Below are 8,513 nucleotides of genomic sequence, written 5' to 3'. Positions count from 1 at the left end.
ACCCCGGAGCAGGGGGCTTCCCCGGTGGCTCAGCATTAAAGAATCTGCCCACAATGCAGGAGCCACAGGAGACACAGGTTCTATCCCTGGGTTGGGAAGATCCCCTGGAGGAGGGCAGGGCAACCCACTCCAGTATTCTTGCCTGGAGAATCCCATGGACAGAAGAGGCTGGCGGGCTATACAGTCCCTGGGGTCACAAAGAGTTGGACACGACTGCAGTAACTTAGCAAGCGCACATGCATGCCTGGACAGGGCCATGTAGTAGGGCTGGTGTCTGCAGATGTTTCAACTCAGATGTTACCCCAAACCCTTGTGAGTCTGGGGACTTGTGCAGAGTGGGAGGTGGGGGGTGGAGTGGAGGTGTGGTGTCTCCCGCTGTTCTGGGGAAGTTCAGGCCACACTTCAGGCAATAGTCCTGGCCCAAAGCATTCTGGGACAGCCTCTGGGGTTGGGGTGGAGCCAGGCTGGTGGCAGGGCCGCCCCAGGTGGACGGGCAAATGTCTCTGGGGCTCCACTTCTCAGTCTCCCCAGCCCTCAGACAGCCTGCTAGAGGTCCGACCACTTCCCGTTCCTGCTTGCATCTTTGTCTGGGACCTGTGTTGAAATGGGGGTGCCGTAGCCCCCACACCAGAGAACTGAATTAAGGGGAGGACTTGCTTTCTGCAACAGGATCAGAGTCTGTGGGGTTTCCAGTTTAATGTGAATAAAGATCGTTAGCAGTTGCAATGAATCTAATGCTTTCTGAACACTTGGAAATGTTTCCAAATGGGATTTTCCTGGAGTTCGGCTCACTTTCCCACTTCAGCCCGTGTTGTTCCTTCCCTGGACCTGAGGCTGTCTGCACGGCCTCTGCTCCAGCCTGGGGTGGCTTCATGCTTCCCAGTGACTCTTAACTTATGACACAAAACAGATGGGAATACAGGTCCAGGGGCTGAAACGTCAGGTGTGTCTGGTGTCTGTGAGGTGACCTGGCCAGCCCAGGAGCTGGTGAGTGGGCCCCAACCAGGGCACAGGGCATGGAAAGCCAGGTTTCTGCTTCCCTGCATACCTGCTCCTTCACACACACACACACACACACACACACACCCCCACCCACCACTGCAGCCTCCTCCATCCATCCTGGGAGGCCTGGCACAGGGACACTGGCCCTCTGTTCTCCCAGCCTCCGGTCCCATGCGGACCAGAGCCCTCCCTGGGACAGGATTGCAGAGCGGGCATGAGGGCCAGGGAGTGGCCTCTGACCCTGTCCTACTCAGCCCTTGTTCGCACCAGGCAGGGGCTTCTCAGAGTCTTCCTGCCTGAGGGTCTCTGCTCAGTACAGTAAGGACTACGGCCGGTGGTTGTGTGCCTGTGTCCCTGGTCAAACCCTGTTGTTCTAGGTGAGGACCCAAGGCAGGCTTGGTTTTGGGGAGATGGGGAGTTTGTGAACCTGGGTATAGGTTCCATTGCTTTGGAAACCCCTAAAAATAAGGAGGGTCACCCTGAGGGAACCATTTCTGGGGGCTGAAGCCATCACGCTTGGGGTATAAAAGGAAACTGTGACAAAACTCCAAAACCACAAACAGAAAGAGAAATGTATTACACAAAATGTTTGAAATTTCTCCACAATAAAAAACATCGTTATTAACAAATGCCAAACACAGCAGAACTGACCCGGGAAATAGCAAGTTACAGCCACAAAGAGATGCCACTGCACACCTCCCCATGGGACTGCAGTCGGCGTCGGATGCTGGAGAGGATGCGGAAGGCCTCTTGCTCTGCCTGGGGGAATGGAAAGCAGGGCAGCCTGGGGATAGGGGTCAGGAAATAGGAGACGGGTCAGGAAAGGTCTTGTCCACTTGCCCTGTGACCGAGTTCTGCACTCAGGTGTTTGCCCAGGAGTTGAAACACGTTCACACACTTGTACTTGAGTGTTCACAGCAGCCTGGCTCATTAATACACTAAACCGGACCGGCCCAAGTGTCTAAGCCACAGGTGAATGGTGCAGACGCGGCCCCCAGGCAGTGGGCCCTACCTGGCAGCGCACAGGACACACGTGACAACGGTCTGGAGGAATCTCAGAGTGGTTTGCTGAGCAAAACGACGGGTGCGTTTCACATGGTTCCATTTATGCGAAATCCTAGAAAAGGCAAAACTATTCTACAGGGACAGAAAGAGCGGGTCATGGTGGCCCAAGGCTGGGCGGGAGATGAGGATTGATCAGGGGCCTGAAGGAACTTTCCCAGGGCTGCTAGGGATGTTCTGCATCTTGACTTTGGGGGTGGTTACACAACTGTACCGATTTGTCAAAGCTCATCAAACTGGACGCTTAAAGTTAGCGCTTTTATTGTTATCTAAGTCTTATAGCCGATTTCTAAAAAAATCCTACCAGACACTATTTGTCACCTATCAAATGACAGAGGCCTAAACAGTTGATTGTCTCCAGCTTTATCAAGGACAGAGGGAAGCGTGAGCTTTCCCACTTACTGCAAGTGTGTCTATTGGCACACACTTGCCCAGTGGTTTGGCAATAGCAATCAAAATTTGAAATATGCATGCTTTTCACCTAGCAGTTTCTCTTCGAGGAATTTTATCTTCTAGACACATGTGCATAAGGGCACAAAGATATGTGAACAGAGATGTCCTTTGTCAGGTTGAGAAACTAGCAGCGACTGAAATATCCAACAGTAGCTGCTGGCCGGATACATGGAAGCTGACCCATCCTAACGTCTCAGTTTCCCTGGGACCATTCTGGCGTTAGCACTGACATTGCCACATCCTGGGATCCCATGCCCCCTCAGACTGGGACACACCACAGTATAGACAGGCAAGGGAGTACTGGGAAGACAGGAAAAATGACCGGTGGGTTTACTAGGGCCAACAGGCAAGATGCCCAAGACATTGAGTGAGATCAAATAATCAAGTTGCAGGAGGCATGGGGCAGTCCACAGACGTTGCCTCTGGAGACTGAGGCTCTGGAAGATACTACTTTCTCTTTGTAACCCTTTGCGCTTGGAACTCATTGGCCTCCTTTATTCTGTGCGTGTATGGGTTTTGTGCTGGAGAAGGCAATCCACTCCAGTATTCTTGCCTGGAAAAGTCCATGGACAGGGGAACCTGACAGGCTATAGTCTGTGGGGTTGCAAAGAGTCGGACACGACTGAGTGACTAACACTCATGGGTTCTGTAATTTAAAAAACATATTCCAGAGGATATCCCTGGTGGTCCAGTGGTTAAGACTTTGCCTTCCAATGCAGGGGATGCAAGTTCGATCCCTGATCTGGGAGCTAAGATCCCACATGCCTTGCAGCCAAAAAACCAAAACATGAAACAATATTGTAACAAATTCAATAAAGACTTTAAATATATATATGTATATATATATATGAATACATGTATGTATATATATTCTAAAGGACAGGTGACCTTGGTCTGTGTGTGTGACCTTGATCCAAAGTCAAAGGCAGGTAGGTGGGGGCTCTGAATTACAGTCACAAGAAGGCAGGTGCAGGTCAAGGGAGGGGCCCGAGGCTGTGGGCAGCCGGGGAAGAAAACCAGAAGGGGAGAGGCGAAAGGGGCACCCTTAGATCAGGGCTTAGGAGATCCCTTCAGTCCTCCAGGCCCCTCACCCAAGACCCACCTTCCGGAAACTGACTCAGCCCCTCTTGCTGCCTTTGAATCCCTTGCCATTAGCAAGCAACCCCTGGGCCCCAACCGAAACACAGCAGCTCAGGATTGTTACGCAAATTGACTGGTGGGGCCCTGAGCCTGGCTAATTCCTGTGTCTTAATGAGTGGGAAGATGAGGTTTTTATTCATCACTGGGGCTTTAAAAATTGCAGTAAAGTGGCCCACTTTATAAAGAAAAAAATCAATAGCTAAAAGAAAACAGGAGTATGTAAATGGACAGAGTGACAAAAAGCAGGCCAATTACCCCCCCAAAATGAGACACAGTTATGGCTCCATTAACTCAATTATATTTTCAAAAGGATTTCTTACGAGGCCCCCACCCCACCCCACCCTCACACGCCTGTAATTTTTACATCAACTTCAAGCCATTAAGTTGCATTAAATTATTTTGTGGGAGAGAGAGGTGTGTTCGGGAGAAGGGAGCCGCGGTCCTTCCCGGCTAGCCTGGGGGCCTGGGCTCAGGTGTGAACAGGCAGGGGAACCCGGGTGGTCAAGTCGAGTCTCTCGGGGAGGGAGCCCTGAAAGATAATGAAGAGGAACCACAGAGCTCGACACACTCAGCGGGGGCAGCTGGGCTCCCCAGCTCCAAGGTCCCCAGTGCACGTCCCCCTCTTGAATTTTTATTCCCAAATGATTCACGGCTCTGTAAGCCCCACTCTGGACGGTGGGTGGCCCAGCACATGCCAATCCAGATGTGAGCACCTAACCTCTCCTTGGCTTCGTGAATTTTCTCTTTATCTCATTAGAGTTAAGAAACTTAATTTTTTTCTTTTTTAAGAAACAATTTTTCGAAGACATGGAAAAATTAAGTGTATTAAAAGAAACCATGCCAGCAAAATGGGGGCCTAAATGGAAATATATTTGATGCCTGCTCTTTCTGCAGCCCTTTGCAGGCCCAGAGCCCCCACATGCGAGGATCCTAAATGACATTGGCAATTGTTTACTTAGCTACCGCCTTCCAGCTGCCCCCGAGATGCAGGCGAGGCCCTGGAGGCCTGACAGTGCCCACTCGCGTTTCCTGATGCTTCTTAAGAACGTGCGGGCCCTGAGGCTCGCTGGCTGTAACCTGCTTTTCTGAATCTGTCACCCCCGGGGAGCCGGAGCCTGTCCTACATAAGCCTGTGTGTCTGGGCCACCCGGGACCCAGCACTTAATATGGAGGATTTCAGGCGGGACGAGGAAGAGGAGGAGGAAGGGGTGGGACCCGAGGGGCAGTCAGACAGGCTGCTGCTGGGCAGGATGTCCAGGGTCACTGGGCCAGGTCACTGGCCAGAAAATATAAAACCAGTCAGTGGTGGACAGATAATCGGGTAGAGGCTCAGGCTGAGCAAGGGATGGGGGGTGGGGAGGGCAACCCTAAGGCACAGCCAGGGCCCCCCACTTCCAGGGCTGGCACAGTGAAGAGTGAAACCACAATACAGATTAAAAAACAAACAAACAAAGAGAATTAACCCCTCTCTGCCCTGTGGCAGACCAACCTAGGTCCTAGTGGACCCAGGACAAGCTGAAGAGAGGGCCAACCTGGGCAGGCTGTACAGAGGGGTCCTCAGAGGTTCCCAAGGACTGTGGGAGGAACAGAGATGAGTCAGGGAGTTCCCCCCGGCCTGGAGAGGGGCCATCGCAGGGTGACCTAAGGGGAAGATGGCACCTTGGGGTGTGTGCACGAACTTTACCCTCTCATAACCTTCATCACCCCACCAGCACTCCAACCTTGCTGTGCCTGTTGCAGCTGGGAGACAAGCCCTCACTCCCTGGGACTCTCATCCCCTTCAAGAGCCTGGAGCCAGAGACTGACAGGGTGGGTGGGAAAGGGCCACGTGCGTGGATACCAGTGTGTGCACACTGGTGTGAGTATGTGCGTGCACATACTATCCATGGACAGGATCCATGCCAACTTCCACTGCCTGCCCCCATGTCCTTGGGAGCCTGAGGCACTTGCTCCCAGACCTTGGAGTGTGTGTGCAAGTGATGGGTGAGGCTGCTTGGAAATGGATCACCACCTCCATTCAGGATATGATCTTTTGTGTTCAGTCTCTCAGTCGTGTCCGACTCTTTGCGACCCCATGCACTGCCGCCAGCCAGGCTCCTCTGTCCATAGGATTTTCCAGGCAAGAATACTGGGGTGGGTTGCCATTTCCTTCTCCAGGAGATCTTCCTGACCCGGGGATCGAACCCTCATCTCCTGCGTCTCCTGCATTGGCAGGCAGATTCTTTACCACCGAACCACCTGGGAAGCCCCAAGGGTGTGATCTTGGGTCTTCAGCAATAGCAGGAAGGAATCCGAGGGTGGGAGAGTAGGTGCAATGGCTGGGGCCACAGCAAGCCTGGGAGATCCCAGGAGAGGGAGACACAAGGCTGGGAAGGTAGCTGGAAGCGCAGAGGCCAGCAAGAGGAGAGCTGGGCAGTGGCAGGGAGCCGGAGCCTCAGCCTGGGGAAGTGAGGAGAGGGCTGGCGAGTGATGGACCGCCTGGGTGCTGGGGAGGGTCTTGCAAAGAGGGCACACCCCCTCCCACAGCTCTGCCCTGCACCAGTGCTCCCCAGCTTTTGCCTTTTTACTACTACACCAGGCCCCTCAGGCTCACCAACCCTCCTGACCTTCAGGGACCCCCTCTCAGTCCCCCAAATCTTGAGAATGGAGTGTAGCTCAGAGGGAGCAGCTGAGTCCCGCCCCCCTTAGCTGCCTTCCAACCTCCAGGTGTCTGCCATCCCAGGGATCTAGGGGACCAGGGGACCCCACCTTCCTAGGGACTGGCCGGTATCTTCTTACTCTCTCTCCTGCCTTATCAGTCATCCGCCTGCTCACTGACAGGCCACAGGGCCAGCCCCCGGGACCCCAGCCAGGCTTGCCTCTGCCAGCCAGTGGCCTCTTGCCCACGCGCTAAAAGAGTCATTGTTCCAGAGGGGATGAAGGAGAAGGGCACGGGGACACAGGAGCCTTTGGCCAGTCGGTCAGGGTCAGACCCAAGGGCCTGGGCTGGGCCACACTCAGGATACTCCCCAGGGCCACCTGTGCCTAGGGGGCCAGCGGGGACCCTGGGGCAGTGCTTAGAGTGAGGCCTGAATTCAGGGGCCTCCTCCCCTGTTCTCTGCTGGAGGGAGAGTCGGCTGCTACAAGTCTCAAGTTGAGAGCCCAAGCCCCCTGGAGCCTCTGGCCCAGCTGAGACCCTGGAAAATGACATCAGATTATTGACTTCCCCGGCAGCCCGGGACCAGGATGGGGCTGGGATGGTTTCTGCCTTGCTCTGCTCAGCACACAGCCGTTCGCCTCTGCCCTCTGCTCTGGCCAGCCTTCGTCCTCCTGGTCTCTCCTTCCTGTCTGTCTGTCTCTGGGTCTCTTTGCATCCCTGTGCCCCCTTTCCATCCTGCCCCCAAAAGCACATCCACCAGGGCAGTCAGTCTGCTGGGGGGACTGACAGTGGAACGTACTGTGTAGAGGTCTGTGCCCTAGGCGACAGTCTCCCACAGGAGGCCTGGCCCCTGATCCTCGGCCTGTGTTGCCACCTTGCTTGGGCATGCCCATCCCTGGCACCCTGACCTGCTTCCTGGCCTTCAGGTCTCTGTGCCCATCCCACCTCCCAACACCCCAGCGCCTTCCAGAGATCCTTGAAGGCTGGTGCTCACCTGGACCCTTAGCTCCCAGAGGATGGGGATGTTTGTACCTTTTTCTGCACCTTGTTGCAGAAGGACGTGTGTGGTTCTCCTGCTGTCTTCTCCCCAGTCCTGTGGGCCAGAGCAGTGGCTCAGGACTAGCGAGAATGGGAGGCCCCAGGAGCCGTACAAGGACTGCCTGAGACCAGTGGCTACAGGCTGGTGTGTGGAGGAGGCCAGAGTGCCCCCCGCATGAGCAGACGGCAGACGGGCTCCTGCCCTTCCCCTTGAGCTGGCAGCCGCAGGGGCCCACGTCCTGCATCGCTCAGGGCTGCTGGAGTTGCAGGTGGCGGGGTGACCTTGGAGCCCAGCTTGCTCCCCCCACCCCCACCTGCTGGCTGGCCGGCGTGCTCTTGCCAGCACAGAAAGCTCCTCAAGGTGAAGAGGGCGTCCTTGAGGGCTCCTGCGGCCCCACGCCAAGGTCCAGGCTCCAAGGTCACTGCCAGTCCGCAGGAAGGGAGAGGGGTGACCGGGAGGTTACGGGTACGGAGGGAGGAGGGGGCCGGGGGAAGGGAAATAAAAAGAGATTACATTTTTTAAAAGGTACTCTAGCTGTCTGCTGACACCATCTCTGGTCTCCATCCGTTTTATAGCCTGCCGGTTCAGGCAGCTGGGCTTAGCTGTCAGGCCGTGCGGGTGCGGGTGTGTGTGTGTGTGTGGGTGTGTGTGTGTGTGTGTTGGGGGTGGTGAGGAGCCAGATCCCCCCAGGGGAGCCTTATAGACGCACCTCCTCCCCCCTCCCTCTCCAGCTGACTTCTGCTCCAGGGCTGCTCAGGCCATGGCACCCAACCCTTGGCAGGGCCGGGTTGGGGGCGTTCGAGGGGGAACCCGGCGCAGGTGGGATCCTGAGGGTGGAGGGGGATCTGGCCCCCAGCTGGCGGCCACTATCACTGCCCATCTATCCCCCTGACAGGTCAATTTTCTCCCGTGTTTTACAGGACCTTTCAGAGCAGGAAATGTGATCCGGTGGTTGATTTATGTCCTTACCTGGTCTTTGCTCACAAGCCGGCTCAGTCCCGTGCTCTGCAGGGCTGAGCCTGTCCAAGTGTCCAGGCCCCCCGTGCTCCTCCCCGGGGGACCCCACAGTCGGCTCCTCCTGGGTACTGGGACTGACCCAGCCTGAGTTCACCTCTGACTCTGGCCAGAGGGCCCCAAGCAGCGTTTCCTGGGAGGGGAATGGTCTCGGGGCACTTCAAA

General features: G+C 55.6%; 1 long non-coding RNA gene across 1 annotated transcript; it reads right to left on the bottom strand.

Moving 5' to 3' along the window:
• Positions 1-1,653: 1,653 nt before the first annotated feature.
• Positions 1,654-7,593, bottom strand: LOC123332370. Its single transcript, XR_006549161.1, has 3 exons — positions 7,290-7,593; positions 2,015-2,139; positions 1,654-1,786 (listed from the first exon to the last, which is right to left on the bottom strand). It is a non-coding gene; the product is annotated as an uncharacterized LOC123332370 (long non-coding RNA).
• Positions 7,594-8,513: the final 920 nt, after the last annotated feature.

Source organism: Bubalus bubalis, chromosome 3, assembly GCF_019923935.1.
Source record: "Bubalus bubalis isolate 160015118507 breed Murrah chromosome 3, NDDB_SH_1, whole genome shotgun sequence".
NCBI lineage: Eukaryota > Metazoa > Chordata > Mammalia > Artiodactyla > Bovidae > Bubalus > Bubalus bubalis.
This window is presented reverse-complemented; position numbering and strand designations above follow the sequence as displayed.